The sequence below is a fragment of the Pleurodeles waltl genome, chromosome 4_2, assembly GCF_031143425.1.
Source record: "Pleurodeles waltl isolate 20211129_DDA chromosome 4_2, aPleWal1.hap1.20221129, whole genome shotgun sequence".
Classification (NCBI taxonomy): domain Eukaryota; kingdom Metazoa; phylum Chordata; class Amphibia; order Caudata; family Salamandridae; genus Pleurodeles; species Pleurodeles waltl.
The window spans coordinates 305696956-305715169 of NC_090443.1; the positions used below are offsets into that span (position 1 = coordinate 305696956).

Below are 18214 nucleotides of genomic sequence, written 5' to 3' on the forward strand. Positions count from 1 at the left end.
GTGGCAAAGGCCCTTCTGGGAATCTTTTCCAGGGTGGGCTTCCCAAAAGAGGTGGTATCAGACAGAGGAAGCAATTTCATGTCTGCTTACTTAAAGGCCATGTGGAAGGAGTGTGGTGTGACATACAAGTTCACCACACCCTATCATCCACAAACAAATGGACTGGTGGAGAGATTTAACAAAACTCTCAAAGGCATGATTATGGGACTCCCTGAAAAACTCAGCAGGAGATGGGATATCCTCTTACCATGCCTCCTTTTTGCTTACAGGGAGGTACCCCAGAAAGGAGTGGGCTTCAGCCCCTTTGAACTTCTTTTTGGACACCCTGTGAAAGGTCCTCTAACACTTGTTAAGGAGGGTTGGGAACAACCTTTAAAAGCTCCAAAGCAAGACATAGTGGACTATGTACTTGGCCTCAGATCCAGGATGGCTGAGTACATGAAAAAGGCCAGTAAAAACCTTCAGGCCAGCCAAGAGCTCCAAAAGCAATGGCATGACCAGAAGGCTGTTTTGGTTCAGTACCAACCAGGGCAGAAAGTGTGGGTCTTGGAGCCTGTGGCCCCAAGAGCACTCCAAGATAAATGGAGTGGACCCCACACAATTGTTGAGAAAAAGGGTGAAGTCACCTACTTAGTTGACTTAGGCACTGCCAGGAGTCCCCTTAAGGTGCTCCATGTCAATCGCCTGAAACCCTACTATGACAGGGCTGATCTCACCCTGCTCATGGCAACTGATGAGGGGCAGGAAGAAGACAGTGATCCTCTTCCTGATCTCTTCTCTTCCACAGAACAAGATGCTCTAGTGGAAGGTGTTGTACTGGCAGATTGTCTTACTGCTGAGCAGAAAGACCACTGCATAAATCTCCTGGGTCAGTTTTCTGAACTCTTCTCTACTGTGCCAGGTACCACTTCTTAGTGTGAGCACACTATAGATACTGGAGACAGCTTGCCTGTCAAAAGTAAGATCTATAGGCAGCCTGACCATGTCAGAGACTGCATAAAGCAAGAGGTGCAGAAAATGTTTGAACTAGGAGTGGTTGAGCACTCTGAAAGTCCATGGGCCTCTCCTGTGGTACTTGTACCAAAACCTCATTCCAAGGATGGAAAGAAGGAAATGCGGTTTTGTGTAGACTACAGAGGTCTCATCCAGGTAACCAAAACTGACGCTCACCCTATACCCAGGGCAGATGAGCTCATAGATACACTGGCTTCTGCCAAGTATCTAAGCACTTTTGATTTGACTGCAGGGTACTGGCAGATCCAATTATCAGAAGATGCTAAAGCCAAAACTGCATTTTCAACCATTGGAGGCCATTACCAATTTACAGTAATGCCTTTTGGATTGAAAAATGCACCTGCCACTTTTCAGAGGTTGGTGAACACAGTCCTGCAAGGGCTGGAGGCTTTTAGTGCAGCATATTTGGACGATATAGCTGTCTTTAGCTCCAGCTGGGATGATCACCTGGTCCACCTATGGAAAGATTTGGAGGCCCTGCAAAAGGCAGGCCTCACTATCAAGGCTTCAAAGTGCCAGATAGGACAGGGAAAGGTGGTTTATCTGGGACACCTTGTTGGTGGGGAACAGATTGCACCACTTCAGGGGAAAATCCAAACTATTATAGATTGGGTTCCCCCCTACTACTCAGACTCAAGTGAAGCCTTTTTAGGCCTCATTGGGTACTATAGGAGGTTCATAAAGAACTATGGCTCCATTGCAGCCCCTCTTAATGACCTCACTTCAAAGAAAATGCCTAAAAAGGTATTATGGACAGCAAACTGTCAGAAAGCTTTTGAGGGGCTGAAGCAGGCCATGTGCTCTGCACCTGTCCTGAAAAGCCCTTGTTACTCTAAAAAATTATATGTCCAAACTGATGCATCTGAATTAGGAGTAGGGGCAGTCCTATCACAACTTAATTCTGAGGGCCAGGATCAACCTGTTGCTTTTATTAGTAGGAGGTTGACCCCTAGAGAAAAGCGTTGGTCTGCCATTGAGAGGGAGGCCTTTGCTGTGGTCTGGGCACTGAAGAAGTTGAGGCCATACCTGTTTGGCACTCACTTCATTGTTCAGACAGACCACAAACCTCTACTTTGGCTAAAACAAATGAAAGGTGAAAATCCTAAATTGTTGAGGTGGTCCATATCCCTACAGGGAATGGACTATACAGTGGAACATAGACCTGGGAGTACCCACTCCAATGCAGATGGACTCTCCAGATATTTCCACTTAGACAATGAAGACCCATCAGGTAATGACTAGTCTTATTGTCCTTCGTTTGGGGGTGGGGGGGTTGTGTAGGAAAGTACCATCTTGCCTGGCATGTTACCCCCAATTTTCACTGTATATATGTTGTTTTAGTTGTATGTGTCACTGGGACCCTGCCAGCCAGGGCCCCAGTGCTCATAAGTGTGCCCTGAATGTGTTACCTGTGTTATGACTAACTGTCTCACTGAGGCTCTGCTATCCAGAACCTCAGTGGTTATGCTCTCTCATTTCTTTCAAATTGTCACTAACAGGCTAGTGACCAATTTCACCAATTTACATTGGCATACTGGAACACCCTTATAATTCCCTAGTATATGGTACTGAGGTACCCAGGGTATTGGGGTTCCAGGAGATCCCTATGGGCTGCAGCATTTCTTTTGCCACCCATAGGGAGCTCTGACAATTCTTACACAGGCCTGCCACTGCAGCCTGAGTGAAATAACGTCCACGTTATTTCACAGCCATTTACCACTGCACTTAAGTAACTTATAAGTCACCTATATGTCTAACCTTTACCTGGTAAAGGTTAGGTGCAAAGTTACTTAGTGTGTGGGCACCCTGGCACTAGCCAAGGTGCCCCCACATTGTTCAGGGCAAATTCCCCGGACTTTGTGAGTGCGGGGACACAATTACATGCGTGCACTACACATAGGTCAATACCTATGTGTAGCTTCACAATGGTAACTCCGAATATGGCCATGTAACATGTCTATGATCATGGAATTGCCAACTCTATGCCATCCTGGCATTGTTGGCACAATCCCATGATCCCACAGGTCTGTAGCTCAGACCTGGGAACTGCCAAACTACCTTTCCCGGGGTTTCACTGCAGCTGCTGCTGCTGCCAACCCCTCAGACAGGTTTCTGCCCTCCTGGGGTCCAGCCAGGCTTGGCCCAGGATGGCCGAACAAAGGACTTCCTCAGAGAGAGGGTGTTACACCCTCTCCCTTTCGAAAAAGGTGTCAGGGCTGGGGAGGAGTAGCCTCCCCCAGCCTCTGGAAATGCTTTCCTGGGCACAGATGGTGCCCATTTCTGCATAAGCCAGTCTACACCAGTTCAGGGACTCCTCAGCCCTGCTCTAGCGTGAAACTGGACAAAGGAAAGGGGAGTGACCACTCCCCTGACCTGCACCTCCCCTGGGAGGTGCCCAGAGCTCCTCCAGTGTGCTCCAGACCTCTGCCATCTTGGAAACAGAGGTGCTGCTGGCACACTGGACTGCTCTGAGTGGCCAGGGCCAGCAGGTGACGCTAGAGACTCCTTCTGATAGGCTCCTTCAGGTGTTGCTAGCCTATCCTCTCTCCTAAGTAGCCAAAACCTCTTTTCTGGCTATTTAGGGTCTCTGCTTTGGGGAATTCCTTAGATAACGAATGCAAGAGCTCATCAGAGTTCCTCTGCATCTCTCTCTTCACCTTCTGCCAAGGAATCGACTGCTGACCGCGCTGGAAGCCTGCAAAACTGCAACAAAGTAGCGAAGACGACTACTGCAACTCTGTAACGCTGATCCTGCCGCCTTCTCAACTGTTTTCCTGGTGGTGCATGCTGTGGGGGTAGTCTGCCTCCTCTCTGCACTAGAAGCTCCGAAGAAATCTCCCGTGGGTCGACGGAATCTTCCCCCTGCTACCGCAGGCACCAAAGAACTGCATCACCGGTACCCTGGGTCTTCTCTCAGCACGACGAGCGAGGTCCCTTGAATCCAGCAACTCTGTCCAAGTGACTCCCACAGTCCAGTGACTCTTCAGTCCAAGTTTGGTGGAGGTAAGTCCTTGCCTCCCCACGCCAGACTGCATTGCTGGGAACCGCGACTTCTGCAACTACTCCGGCCTCTGTGCACTTCCGGCGGAAATCCTTTGTGCACAGCCAAGCCTGGATCCACGGCACTCTAACCTGCATTGCACGACTTTCTAAGTTGTCCTCCGGCGACGTGGGACTCCTTTGTGCAACTTTGGGTGAGCACCGTTTCACTCCTCTTTGTAGTGCCTGTTCCGGCACTTCTGCGGGTGCTGCCTGCTTCTGAGAGGGCTCCTTGTCTTGCTTGACGCCCCCTCTGTCCCCAGACGCAATTGGCGACATCCTGGTCCCTCCTGGGCCACAGCAGCATCCAAAAACACTTACCGCACGATTTGCAGCTAGCAAGGCTTGTTGGCGGTCTTTCGGCGGGAAAACACTTCTGCACGGCTCTCCACGGCGTGGGGGATCCATCCTCCAAAGGGGAAGTCTCTAGCCCTTGTCGTTCCTGCAGAATCCTCAGCTTCTACTGTCCAGTAGCAGCTTCTTTGCACCCACAGCTGGCATTTCCTGGGCATCTGCCCATCTCCGACTTGCTTGTGACTTTTGGACTTGGTCCCCTTGTTCCACAGGTACCCTCGACTGGAAATCCATCGTTGTTGCATTGCTGGTTTGTGTCTTTCCTGCAGAATTCCCCTATTACGACTTCTTTGTCCTTTAGGGAACTTTAGTGCACTTTGCACTCACTTTTCAGGGTCTTGGGGTGGGCTATTTTTCTAACCCTCACTGTTTTCTTACAGTCCCGGCGACCCTCTACAAGGTCACATAGGTTTGGGGTCCATTTGTGGTTCGCATTCCACTTTTGGAGTATATGGTTTGTGTTGCCCCTATCCCTATGTGTCCCCATTGCATCCTATTGTAACTATACATTGTTTGCACTGTTTTCTAATACTATACTGCATATTTTTGGTATTGTGTACATATATCTTGTGTATATTTGCTATCCTCATACTGAGGGTACTCACTGAGATACTTTTAGCATATTGTCATAAAAATAAAGTACCTTTATTTTTAGTATATCTGTGTATTGTGTTTTCTTATGATATTGTGCATATGACACTTGTGGTACTGTAGGAGCTTCACTCGTCTCCTAGTTCAGCCTAAGCTGCTCTGCTAAGCTACCATTATCTATCAGCCTAAGCTGCTAGACACCCCTATACACTAATAAGGGATACCTGGGCCTGGTGCAAGGTGTAAGTACCCCTTGGTACTCACTACAAGCCAGTCCAGCCTCCTACATTCCTTAGCTGGAAAGGAGCAAGGAGTCTCTGCATAGAAAGAGGTTTAAGTGTAGGGAAGAATCCCTCTAGAGAACTGTTAGTTAACATGCTTGTTGAACAGGATAAGGCCAGAGGTGCCACTTCTGTTGAAAAGTTAGCTGATGGTTCCCAATCTGACCCTGGGGCACCCCTAGCAAAAGATTTAGAAAGGAAACTTCCTAGCCTGCCCCTTATCAGACAACCTAGCATAGCTGGTACTGATGTAGAGTCACACCATACTGATAGTGTTGTCTCACATCATAGCAAGAGTATTCCTTCTCATCATAGTAGAAGTGATGTTTCTGTTAGCAAGGCTGTTAGGGTGCCATCTGTTAGGGACAGGTCTCCTTCTGTTCATTCTCACCATACTTCTGTTTCAAGGCATGTCCCACCCACCCACCCTGATGACAGAGTGTTAGAAAGGGAGCTCAATAGATTGAGAGTGGAACAAACCAGACTGAAGCTCAAGAAGCAACAGCTGGATTTGGATAGACAGTCCTTAGAAGTGGAAAGAGAAAGACAGAAATTGGGTTTAGAAACCCATGGTGGCAGCAGCAGTATACCCCATAGTCATCCTGCAAAAGAACATGATTCTAGGAATCTGTACAAGATAGTTCCCCCTTATAAGGAGGGGATGACATTAACAAGTGGTTTGCTGCACTTGAGAGGGCCTGTGTTGTACAGGATGTCCCTCAAAGGCAGTGGGCTGCTATCCTATGGCTATCATTTAGTGGAAAGGGTAGGGATAGGCTCCTTACTGTGAAAGAAAGTGAAGCCAATGATTTCAAAGTTCTTAAGAATGCACTCCTAGATGGTTATGGCTTAACCACTGAACAGTACAGGATGAAGTTCAGAGAAACCAAAAAGGAGTCTTCACAAGACTGGGTAGACTTTGTTGACCATTCAGTGAAGGCCTTGGAGGGGTGGTTACATGGCAGTAAAGTTACTGATTATGAAAGCCTGTATAACTTAATCTTGAGAGAGCATATTCTTAATAATTGTGTGTCTGATTTGTTGCACCAGTACCTGGTGGACTCTGATCTGACCTCTCCCCAAGAATTGGGAAAGAAGGCAGACAAATGGGTCAGAACAAGGGTGAACAGAAAAGTTCATACAGGGGGTGACAAAGATGGCAAGAAGAAGGATGGTAAGTCTTCTGACAAGGGTGAGGACAAATCTAAAAATGAGTCTTCATCAGGCCCACAAAAACACTCTGGTGGGGGTGGTGGGCCCAAATCCTCTTCAAATCAAAACAAAGAAAAGAAACCATGGTGCTATTTATGTAAAATAAAAGGCCATTGGACAACAGATCCCAGTTGTCCAAAGAAAAGCACCAAGCCTCCTACCACTACAACCCCTACTGCTACACCTAGTGTCCCTACTAATAGCAGTGGTGGTGGGAGCAAACCTACTAATAGTCAATCCAAGGGAGTAGCTGGGCTCACTATTGGTAACTTAGTTGGGGTTGGTCTGATTAGGGAGACCACAGAGGCTGTGTTAGTCTCTGAGGTGGCTATTGATTTAGCCACCTTGGTTGCTTGTCCCCTTAACATGGATAAGTACAAGCAACTACCCCTAATAAATGGTGTTGAGGTTCAGGCCTACAGGGACACTGGTGCCAGTGTTACAATGGTAATAGAGAAACTGGTCCACCCTGAACAACACCTACTTGGTCACCAGTACCAAGTAACCGATGCTCATAACAACACCCTTAGCCACCCCATGGCTGTTGTGAATCTCAACTGGGGGGGGGTTACTGGCCCAAATAAAGTTGTGGTTGCCTCAGATTTACCTGTAGACTGTCTATTAGGGAATGATTTAGAGACATCAGCTTGGGCAGAAGTGGAGTTGGAGGCTCATGCAGCAATGCTGGGCATTCCAGGGCATATTTTTGCTTTGACCAGGGCTCAGGCCAAAAAGCAAAAAGGACAGGGTGACTTGGATCCTGGAAGAATGGACCAAGTGCTCCCTAAAGCTAGGGTTAGTAAGAGTAAAGCAATACCTACTATCCCTCCCTCTACAGTGGATTCTAATTCTGAGGAAGAAGAATTTCCACCCTGTGCAGAACCTACACCAGAGAAGCTGGAAGCAGACACTGCTGAGCTTTTGGGTGAAGGGGGGCCTGCCAGGGAGGAGCTGAGTGTGGCACAGCATACCTGTCCCACACTAGAGGGTCTAAGGCAGCAAGCTGTCAAACAAGCAAATGGGGATGTCAGTGACTCTCACAGAGTTTACTGGGAGGACAACCTCTTGTACACTGAAGCAAGGGATCCAAAACCTGGAGCTGCCAGGAGATTGGTGATTCCTCAGGAGTACAGAAAGTTCCTCCTAACTCTAGCCCACGACATTCCCTTAGCTGGACATTTGGGGCAAATGAAAACTTGGGACAGGCTTGTTCCCTTGTTTCATTGGCCTAGAATGTCAAAGGACACAAAGGAATTTTGTAAGTCCTGTGAAACCTGTCAAGCCAGTGGCAAGACAGGTGGCACTCCAAAGGCACCCCTTATTCCACTGCCTGTGGTTGGGGTTCCCTTTGAAAGGGTAGGGGTTGACATAGTTGGCCCCCTTGACCCTCCTACTGCTTCAGGCAATAGGTTTATCTTGGTGGTAGTGGACCATGCCACCAGATATCCTGAAGCAATTCCTCTAAGGATCACTACAGCTCCTGCAGTGGCAAAGGCCCTCCTGGGAATCTTTTCCAGGGTGGGCTTCCCAAAAGAGGTGGTATCAGACAGGGGAAGCAATTTCATGTCTGCTTACTTAAATGCCATGTGGAAGGAGTGTGGTGTGACATACAAGTTCACCACACCCTATCCTCCACAAACAAATGGACTGGTGGAGAGATTTAACAAAACTCTCAAAGGCATGATTATGGGACTCCCTGAAAAACTCCGCATGAGATGGGATATCCTTTTACCATGCCTGCTTTTTGCTTACAGGGAGGTACCCCAGAAAGGAGTGGGCTTCAGCCCCTTTGAACTCCTATTTGGTCACCCTGTGAGAGGTCCTCTAACACTTGTTAAGGAGGGTTGGGAACAACCTTTAAAAGCTCCAAAGCAAGACATAGTGGACTATGTACTTGGCCTCAGATCAAGGATGGCTGAGTACATGAAAAAGGCCAGTAAAAACCTTCAGGCCAGCCAAGAGCTCCAGAAGCAATGGCATGACCAGAAGGCTGTTTTGGTTCAGTACCAACCAGGGCAGAAAGTGTGGGTCTTGGAGCCTGTGGCCCCAAGAGCACTCCAAGACAAATGGAGTGGACCCCACATAATTGTTGAAAAGAAGGGTGAAGTCACCTACTTAGTTGACTTAGGCACTGCCAGGAGTCCCCTTAGGGTGCTCCATGTCAATCTCCTGAAACCCTACTATGACAGGGCTGATCTCACCCTGCTCATGGCAACTGATGAGGGACAGGAAGAAGAGAGTGACCCTCTCCCTGATCTCTTCTCTTCCACAGAACAAGATGCTCTAGTGGAAGGTGTTGTACTGGCAGATTGTCTTACTGCTGAGCAGAAAGACCACTGCATAAATCTCCTGGGTCAGTTTTTTGAACTCTTCTCTACTGTGCCAGGTACCACTTCTTGGTGTGAGCACACTATAGATACTGGAGACAGCTTGCCTGTCAAAAGTAAGATCTATAGGCAGCCTGACCATGTCAGAGACTGCATAAAGCAAGAGGTGCAGAAAATGCTTGAACTGGGAGTGGTTGAGCACTCTGAAAGTCCATGGGCCTCTCCTGTGGTACTTGTACCAAAACCTCATTCCAAGGATGGAAAGAAGGAAATGCGGTTTTGTGTAGACTACTGAGGTCTCAACCAGGTAACCAAAACTGATGCTCACCCTATACCCAGGGCAGATGAGCTCATAGATACACTGGCATCTGCCAAGTATCTAAGCACTTTTGATTTGACTGCAGGGTATTGGCAGATCAAATTATCAGAAGATGCAAAAGCAAAAACTGCATTTTCAACCATTGGAGGCCATTACCAGTTCACAGTAATGCCTTTTGGATTGAAAAATGCACCTGCCACTTTTCAAAGGTTGGTGAACACAGTCCTGCAAGGGCTGGAAGCTTTTAGTGCAGCATATCTAGATGATACAGCTGTCTTTAGCTCCAGCTGGGATGATCACCTGGTCCACCTATGGAAAGTTTTAGAGGCCCTGCAAAAGGCAGGCCTCACTATCAAGGCTCCAAAGTGCCAGATAGGTCAGGGGAAGGTGGTTTATCTGGGACACCTGGTTGGTGGAGAACAGATTGCACCACTTCAGGGGAAAATCCAAACTATTATAGATTGGGTTCCCCCTACTACTCAGACTCAGGTGAGAGCCTTTTTAGGCCTCACTGGGTACTATAGGAGGTTCATAAAGAACTATGGCTCCATTGCAGCCCCTCTTAATGACCTCACTTCAAAGAAAATGCCTAAGAAGGTATTATGGACAGCAAACTGTCAGAAAGCTTTTGAGGAGCTGAAGCAGGCCATGTGCTCTGCACCTGTCCTGAAAAGCCCCTGTTACTCCAAGAAATTCATTGTCCAAACTGATGCATCTGAATTAGGGGTAGGGGCAGTCTTATCACAACTTAATTCTGAGGGCCAGGATCAACCTGTTGCTTTTATCAGCAGGAGGTTGACCCCTAGGGAAAAGCGTTGGTCTGCCATAGAGAGGGAGGCCTTTGCTGTGGTCTGGGCACTGAAGAAGTTGAGGCCATACCTGTTTGGCACCCACTTCATTGTTCAGACAGACCACAAACCTCTACTTTGGCTAAAACAAATGAAAGGTGAAAATCCTAAATTGTTGAGGTGGTCCATATCCCTACAGGGAATGGACTATACAGTGGAACATAGACCTGGGAGTACCCACTCCAATGCAGATGGACTCTCCAGATATTTCCACTTACACAATGAAGAGCCATCAGGTAATGACTAGTCTTATTGTCCTTCGTTTGGGGGGGGGGGGTTGTGTAGGAAAGTACCATCTTGCCTGGCATGTTACCCCAATTTTTCACTGTATATATGTTGCTTTAGTTGTATGTGTCACTGGGACCCTGCCAGCCAGGGCCCCAGTGCTCATAAGTGTGCCCTGAATGTGTTAACTGTGTTATGACTAACTGTCTCACTGAGGCTCTGCTATCCAGAACCTCAGTGGTTATGCTCTCTCATTTCTTTCCAAATTGTCACTAACAGGCTAGTGACCAATTTCACCAATTCACATTGGCATACTGGAACACCCTTATAATTCCCTAGTATATGGTACTGAGGTACCCAGGGTATTGGGGTTCCAGGAGATCCCTATGGGCTGCAGCATTTCTTTTGCCACCCATAGGGAGCTCTGACAATTCTTACACAGTCCTGCCACTGCAGCCTGAGTGAAATAACGTCCACGTTATTTCATAGCCATTTACCACTGCACTTAAGTAACTTATAAGTCACCTATATGTCTAACCTTTACCTGGTAAAGGTTAGGTGCAAAGTTACTTAGTGTGTGGGCACCCTGGCACTAGCCAAGGTGCCCCCACAATGTTCAGGGCAAATTCCCTGGACTTTGCGAGTGCGGGGACACCATTACACGCGTGCACTACACATAGGTCACTACCTATTTGTAGCTTCACAATGGTAACTCCGAATATGGCCATGTAACATGTCTATGATCATGGAATTGCCCCCTCTATGCCATCCTGGCATAGTTGGCACAATCCCATGATCCCACGGGTCTCTAGCACAGACCCGGGTACTGCCAAACTGCCTTTTCAGGGGTTTCACTGCAGCTGCTGGTGCTGCCAACCCCTTAGACAGGTTTCTGCCCTCCTGGGGTCCAGTCAGGCTTGGCCCAGGAAGGCAGAACAAAGGACTTCCTCAGAGAGAGGGTGTTACACCCTCTCCCTTTGCAAAAAGGTGTTAAGGCAGGGGAGGAGTAGCCTCCCCCAGCCTCTGGAAATGCTTTCATGGGCACAGATGGTGCCCATTTCTGCATAAGCCAGTCTACACCGGTTCAGGGACCCCTCAGCCCTGCTCTGGTGCGAAACTGGACAAAGGAAAGGGGAGTGACCACTCCCCTGACCTGCACCTCCCCTGGGAGGTGCCCAGAGCTCCTCCAGTGTGCTCCAGACCTCTGCCATCTTGGAAACAGAGGTGCTGCTGGCACACTGGACTGCTCTGAGTGGCCAGGGCCAGCAGGTGACATCAGAGACTCCTTCTGATAGGCTCCTTCAGGTGTTGCTAGCCTATCCTCTCTCCTAAGTAGCCAAACCCTCTTTTCTGGCTATTTAGGGTCTCTGCTTTGGGGAATTCCTTAGATAACGAATGCAAGAGCTCATCATTGTTCCTCTGCATCTCTCTCTTCACCTTCTGCCAAGGAATCGACTGCTGACCGTGCTGGAAGCCTGCAAAACTGCAACAAAGTAGCGAAGACGACTACTGCAACTCTGTAACGCTGATCCTGCCGCCTTCTCGACTGTTTTCCTGGTGGTGCATGCTGTGGGGGTAGTCTGCCTCCTCTCTGCACTAGAAGTTCCGAAGAAATCTCCTGTGGGTCGACGGAATCTTCCCCCTGCTACCGCAGGCACCAAAGAACTGCATCACTGGTCCCCTGGGTCTCCTCTCAGCACGACGAGCGAAGTCCCTTGAATCCAGCAACTCTATCCAAGTGACTCCCACAGTCCAGTGACTCTTCAGTCCAAGTTTGGTGGAGGTAAGTTCTTGCCTCCCCATGCCAGACTGCATTGCTGGGAACCGCGTATTTTGCAGCTACTCCGGCCTCTGTGCACTTCCGGCGGAAATCCTTTGTGCACAGCCAAGCCTGGGTCCACGGCACTCTAACCTGCATTGCACGACCTCCTGAGTTGTCGTTCGGCGGCGTGGGACTCCTTTGTGCAACTTCGGGTGAGCACCGTTTCACTCCTCTTCGTAGTGCCTGTTCCGGCACTTCTGCGGGTGCTGCCTGCTTCTGAGAGGGCTCGTTGTCTTGCTGGGCGCCCCCTCTGTCCCCTGACGCAATTGGCGACATCCTGGTCCTTCCTGGGCCACAGCAGCATCCAAAAACCCAAACCGCACGACTTGCAGCTAGCAAGGCTTGTTTGCGGTCTTTCTTCAGGAAAACACTTCTGCACGACTCTTCACGACGTGGGACATCCATCCTCCAAAGGGGAAGTTTCTAGCCCTTGTCGTTCCTGCAGAATCCTCAGCTTCTACTGCCTAGTAGCAGCTTCTTTGCACCCACAGCTGGCATTTCCTGGGCATCTGCCCACTTTTGACTTGATCGTGACTTTTGGACTTGGTCCCCTTGTTCCACAGGTACTCTAGTCTGGAAATCCATCGTTGTTGCATTGCTGGTGTTGGTCTTTCCTGCAGAATTCCCCTATCACGACTTCTGTGCTCTTTGGGGAACTTTAGTGCACTTTGCACTCACTTTTCAGGGTCTTGGGGTGGGCTATTTTTCTAACCCTCACTGTTTTCTTACAGTCCCAGCGACCCTCTACAAGGTCACATAGGTTTGGGGTCCATTCGTGGTTTGCATTCCACTTTTGGAGTATATGGTTTGTGTTGCCCCTATCCCTATGTGTCTCCATTGCATCCTATTGTAACTATACATTGTTTGCACTGTTTTCTAAGACTATACTGCAAATGTTTGGTATTGTGTACATATATCTTGTGTATATTTGCTATCCTCATACTGAGGGTACTCACTGAGATACTTTTGGCATATTGTCATAAAAATAAAGTACCTTTATTTTTAGTATATCTGTGTATTGTGTTTTCTTATGATATTGTGCAAGTGACAGTAGTGGTACTGTAGGAGCTTCACTCGTCTCCTAGTTCAGCCTAAGCTGCTCTGCTAAACTACCATTATCTATCAGCCTAAGCTGCTAGACACCCTATACACTAATAAGGGATGCCTGGTGCAAGGTGTAAGTACCCCTTGGTACTCACTACAAGCCAGTCCAGCCTCCTACAGCCTGTCACTGCTGCCTATCACAGCAGTCTTCTCCTTTCTACAGCCCGTCACTGAACGAGCTTCTCATCCTGTTGTCTCTCACTGGAATGCCATGTCACTGTGTGTCCCTTTAGCAGTTGCTGAATGGACAAACTGCAAGCTCCAGGTACAGGCTGAACAACAGTCATCAGAGTCCATCTCCTGTAGTCTTTCAGTGACATCCACCTTCTTACAGACTGTCACTTCCACTACCCGAAGGCTGTCATTGAGGCCTTCCCCTGCAGACTGTAACTGGAACAGGCTCTCCCATCATGGCCTGTCAGCGGACTAGCCTGTTAATGGCCATTCCCCGGTGGTCTGTCGGTTGACCCAAGAGTCTGCAGAGCGTGAATAGGCTGTCACAGGAGCAAGCTGTGTTTAGCAGCCACTCTCCGCAACTATTCCTGTTGCAGCCTATCTATCACTGGGGAAGCCTGTCGTCGAAGCAGCTTTTGCAGCAGCCTCTCCCCTGCTAGCCTCTCCCTGAAGCCTGCTAGTCCTTAATCCTACACGCCGTGAGTGAAGCAGGGCGTCCCTGGCAGTCCCTCCTTCACTGAAGCCCCTACCAATGCAAAAACAGATGATGGACGGAATGCAGAGCAAATCAAACATTCACCCCCAGTCACAAAGATCTGGCTTGAATCCATTGTTTTTTGCTCACCACCCCAGTTTGGACCCAGCCATATGCAAATCAGTCTTGACCCTGTTCCTCCTAATGGGAATAGTCCAGCCCGAACTACCAAGCCAGGTCCTCCCTGGACCGGAAACAAGGAAACAAGCATCAGGATATCACCCTTCATCAGCTAGGCTAGCTTTAATCCAGTGGTGCAGTGAGCACGGGACCCACGTCTGGGCATACCCTTCCCACTTGGGGCAACAAATGCAAAAAAAACAGATGATGGACGGAATGCAGAGCAGATCAAACATTCACCCCCAGTCACAAAGATCTGGCTTTAATCCATTGTTTTTTTGCTCACCACACCACCCTAGTTTGGCCCCAGCCATATGCAAATCAGTCTTGACCCTGTTCCTCATGGGAACAGTACAGCCCAAACAGAGAAGCCAGGTCCTCCCTGGATTAGAAACAAGCATCCTAGGACTGGTTTCAGGGTATCACCCTTCATCAGCTAGGCTAGCTTGAGTCTAGTGGCGCAGTGAGCACAGGACCGACGTCTGGGCACACCCTTCCCACTTGGGGTGACAAATGCAAAAAAAAAGATGATGGGCAGAATGCAGAGCAAATCAAGCATTCACCCCCAGTCACAAAGATCACGAAGCACCTACCAGGCAGTCCCTCCCTCTGCAGCCTGCTACTAGGAGCAGACTGTCCCTGGAGCCCCCCACCCCCTGCAGCCTGCCACTGAGTACCCCACCCCCTGCAGCTTGCCACTGGGAGCAGACTGTCCCTGGAGCCCCCTGCAGCCTGCCACTGAGAGAAGACCCTCCCTGCAGCTTGTCACTGGAAGCAGACTGATGCCCTGGTACCCCCCACCCCTCCGCGCGGTCTGCCACTGGAAGCAGACTGTCCCTGGAGGCCCTCCCCTGCAGCCTGTCCCAGTGCCCCCTGGCACCGGAGCCTACTTCATACAGAGCCAGTTGCAGTCTCCTGAAACCCCTCCCCCAGAGGCTGTCACTGGAAACCCTGGACTGCAGCCCGTCGCTGGAGCAAGCTTAGTGGTGGCCCTCCCCTAAGTCCGCCCCCTTGCTGCCTGTCACTCCAGTAGGCTGTCATTGTAGGCCCTCCCGCGTAGCCTGTTACCGGAGGTGCCTGTCCCTCCCAGACCCTCCCCTGCAGGCTATCCTCGGAGCAGCTTGTTCTCGGAGCCCACCGAGCCCGTCCCCTGCAGTCAGTGACTGCTCCTGGCAGCACCTCTTCTGTTCTCTGTTACTAGAAGCTTCTACCCTGCTGCTTGTCACTGGCGCCCCTCCCCTGCTTCTTGTCTCCTGAACCCCTCTCTTTCAGCCAGTCACTGGAGCGGGCTGTCACTGGCGCTGCTGATGTCAGCGGTAGGGGGAGGGGCCGAGGGCTGTGAGTCTGACCAGGAGGCAGAGGGAAGCTGAGCAGGCAGGAGGAGCGCCAGCGGAAAAACAACCCCCTTCCCTGCGACTGCCCCCCACCCCAGCTCAGAGAGACAGTCATTGCTGGGCGGGGGGTGCACAGAGCCCCCTCCCAGTGCTGGGGTACACTCCTCTCACCCCACCTGTCCGGGAGCACAGGCAGGTAAGAGGCAGCACCGCTTGCTGGCACGCCAGCTCTCAGCGGTGGGAGAAGATCGAAGCGGCGGGGGCGAACAGGCATTCATATGGTTTGCTATATGGTGATCTCTGCAAGAGGGGGGTAGCATGGGAGTGACAGCATGAATGCTAAAACAACCCCATTGTGGAGGTGGGCACATAAAACACCCCTTGCGCAATGTCTGAGCACCTCCCCCGTCACAGCAATGTGTTTATATACGTTCTGCCTGGCCTGCTTGCCAAACCTTTCTGCCTGTGTTATTATCATTAAGAGTCTGCTGATCGCTGTGTATCGATTGATTCGGGCACCCAAAGAAACACCCCTCTGTCTGAAATGTAAGCTCCCTCCTTCATGCAACCAGACATTGAAGCCCTCCACGTCTATGCCTCACCCTAAAAATAATGCTACCACCCTAATAATGACCCGCCGATAGTACTGTTCCTTAGCTCCGTATGATATGCCCCCTCCTCACCCCCGACGATATAGCTATCCACTTTGAAATGCCTCCTTCCTCCCCCAGACAGTGCGCCCTCCTTTGGGAAATGTCCCTGTTTTTTTTCTTCCAGAAACGTGTCCCCTCTTAGAGGCTTTGATCCGACCCACAATTTAGTTCCACCCCCTTAACCTGCCCCATCTTCCTCGCCAGTATTGCAGTTTGATCGCAGCGGAATGTCCCCGTTGTTCCCAATGACAGATTGAATTGCTCCTTCTCGTTTGTAGTGTAGTTCCTAACCTGAAAACATTCGCCGCTCGTCCCACTAATGAAGCTCCCATGAGAAAACGTCTCCCTTTCTCCCCATCAGTATGAGTCCATTAGACGTGATCATCTGCTCCATTTTGAAAGAACCCCCTTTCCTCCACAATAACTGCACTGACCATGAAATGTCCGCTCTCTCCTCCAATCGTACAGTTCGCTAAAATTGTACACACTTTTCTAAAGTACGGTTCAGCTTCTTGAAAAGCCCCCTGTTTTCCCTCTAAAGGCCTCAATTTCTTCCCAGTTATGTCATTCTGTACCTCTGAAATTACAGTTTACTCCCCGATGCGTGGATCCTGTCTTCCTGGGCAGTGACTGGGCACGGGGGTGTGTCCCTGCTGCACCAGTGTCCGCTCACTCACTGCCTCCCCAGTGCCATACTTTGATTAGACAGTAGGTGTCACTGCTGGCCAATGTCCTCATTTTCATGACCTCAGGTACTGCTCTATACCGAGGCTTGACACTGGGTGCCCCTACTGCACTATCGCTTGCTTCCTCCGGGACCTCACCCAATGCCATACTATGGACACTGGCAGTCACCGCTACAGACGCATCCCACGAGACTTCACCCACTGCCATACTGCTTTTAGACACAGGGTGTCGCTGCTGTTCCGGCATCTGCTCCCATCAGGTTCCTCCCCCAGCTTGTGCACCTTTCTGCCTTCACCCTGGATGTTACCACTGCACTTGTGTGTGCGCTCTCGATCCGTAGGGAATGCTGTAGTGACTGGAAACTGGGATATATCCCGCTGTCCGCTCCCTCCAGAATCTCATACAATCTCTTAATGTAACAGGACACTACAGATCCCCAGAAAGGACAACTTACTCGTGAATGAAACAATATTTCGGAGGACCCCCAGCTCTGAGCACCCACAGTCAGTTTATGGGAAACATAATTACTGGATTAAAGACAGCTAAAACAAGCACAGGCTAAGCCAGGGCCCGAGCTTTACAAGCCTGCAAGGCTTTTTTGGATCGCGTCTAGAGACAGCTTTAGTGGTATCGCCAACTTGTTGTAAAAGACAATCATGAATAAAAAACGCATATAAACATATAGGGGCTTTGGTTCAGCCCTCTTCATCCATTGGTTTGTTCATCTACATTCACATTTTGCTGATGACAAGCGGAGCACACAGCATGGAATGGCTCGCTTTTATTGTGAGTGACAGTATTTTGCCTCACACCCGGATAGCTACCTCAACAGAAGTGCATGTTACTGCTAAAATCGGTGGGCCAGCACTTTGCCATTTTTGTACTGTCCATTCTTTCGTTTTTAATTTTTTTAATCATGCCTGTGTTCAACGTGAGAGGATTACAGTAATTCAAAGCCAGTAGTATATTTTCTTTATACCAATAAAACTCACCGTCTTGACAGTTATCTGGATAGACTTAGAACCGTGAGATCAATAAATGCTTCACTTTAACTCAAACTGTTTGTATTAAGCAGTTTTCACCATCAGCTGAAATGTTTAAGTGGACCGATTCTTACCAAGCTCACAAAACGTGGCCTTTCCACTGAAACCAGACGCGCACATACTCCGCCAGTTCTGCTTGTTAACCAGAGGACTTACAGAAGTATTCTTTGGATTTTGCCAGGTGGGTGGGCCACCGTGTACCACTGGTGTATTCGCAGGCCCTTAAAAGCGCAAACAAGTAATTACAGTAACAGGGAAGGTAAAAATACAAAGCATATACATATGCATGCAAAATACAAGTGCGTTAAGCGTGAAATGTGTTTAGAGGAGAATGGTTGGTATACTGAGAAGGACAGAGAGCCGAGCAGTAGGAGAGTAATTTAAGAGTTACTCAGTTTGGGTATCCTGAGACTTGGCCAGTCGACAGCTATCTTTTCTTGATTGAGTCAAGGCAGTTGTCTAGTTTTTCTTTAGGTGTTTTAGTAAATGAATCGCCTTTGTGTGTAGTGGCAAAGCATGACATGTTTATATT

At 49.3% G+C, this 18214-nt stretch overlaps 1 protein-coding gene across 1 annotated transcript in view; it reads left to right on the forward strand.

Annotated features, from left to right (window-relative positions):
* Positions 1 to 15028: 15028 nt before the first annotated feature.
* CSDC2 (cold shock domain containing C2) overlaps positions 15029 to 18214 on the forward strand; it is a 74817-nt gene continuing 71631 nt past the window's right edge. Inside the window, exon 1 of the mRNA XM_069231257.1 lies at positions 15029 to 15495. The gene's annotated coding sequence lies outside the window, so the exon portion shown is untranslated. The remainder of the gene's footprint in view (positions 15496 to 18214) is intronic.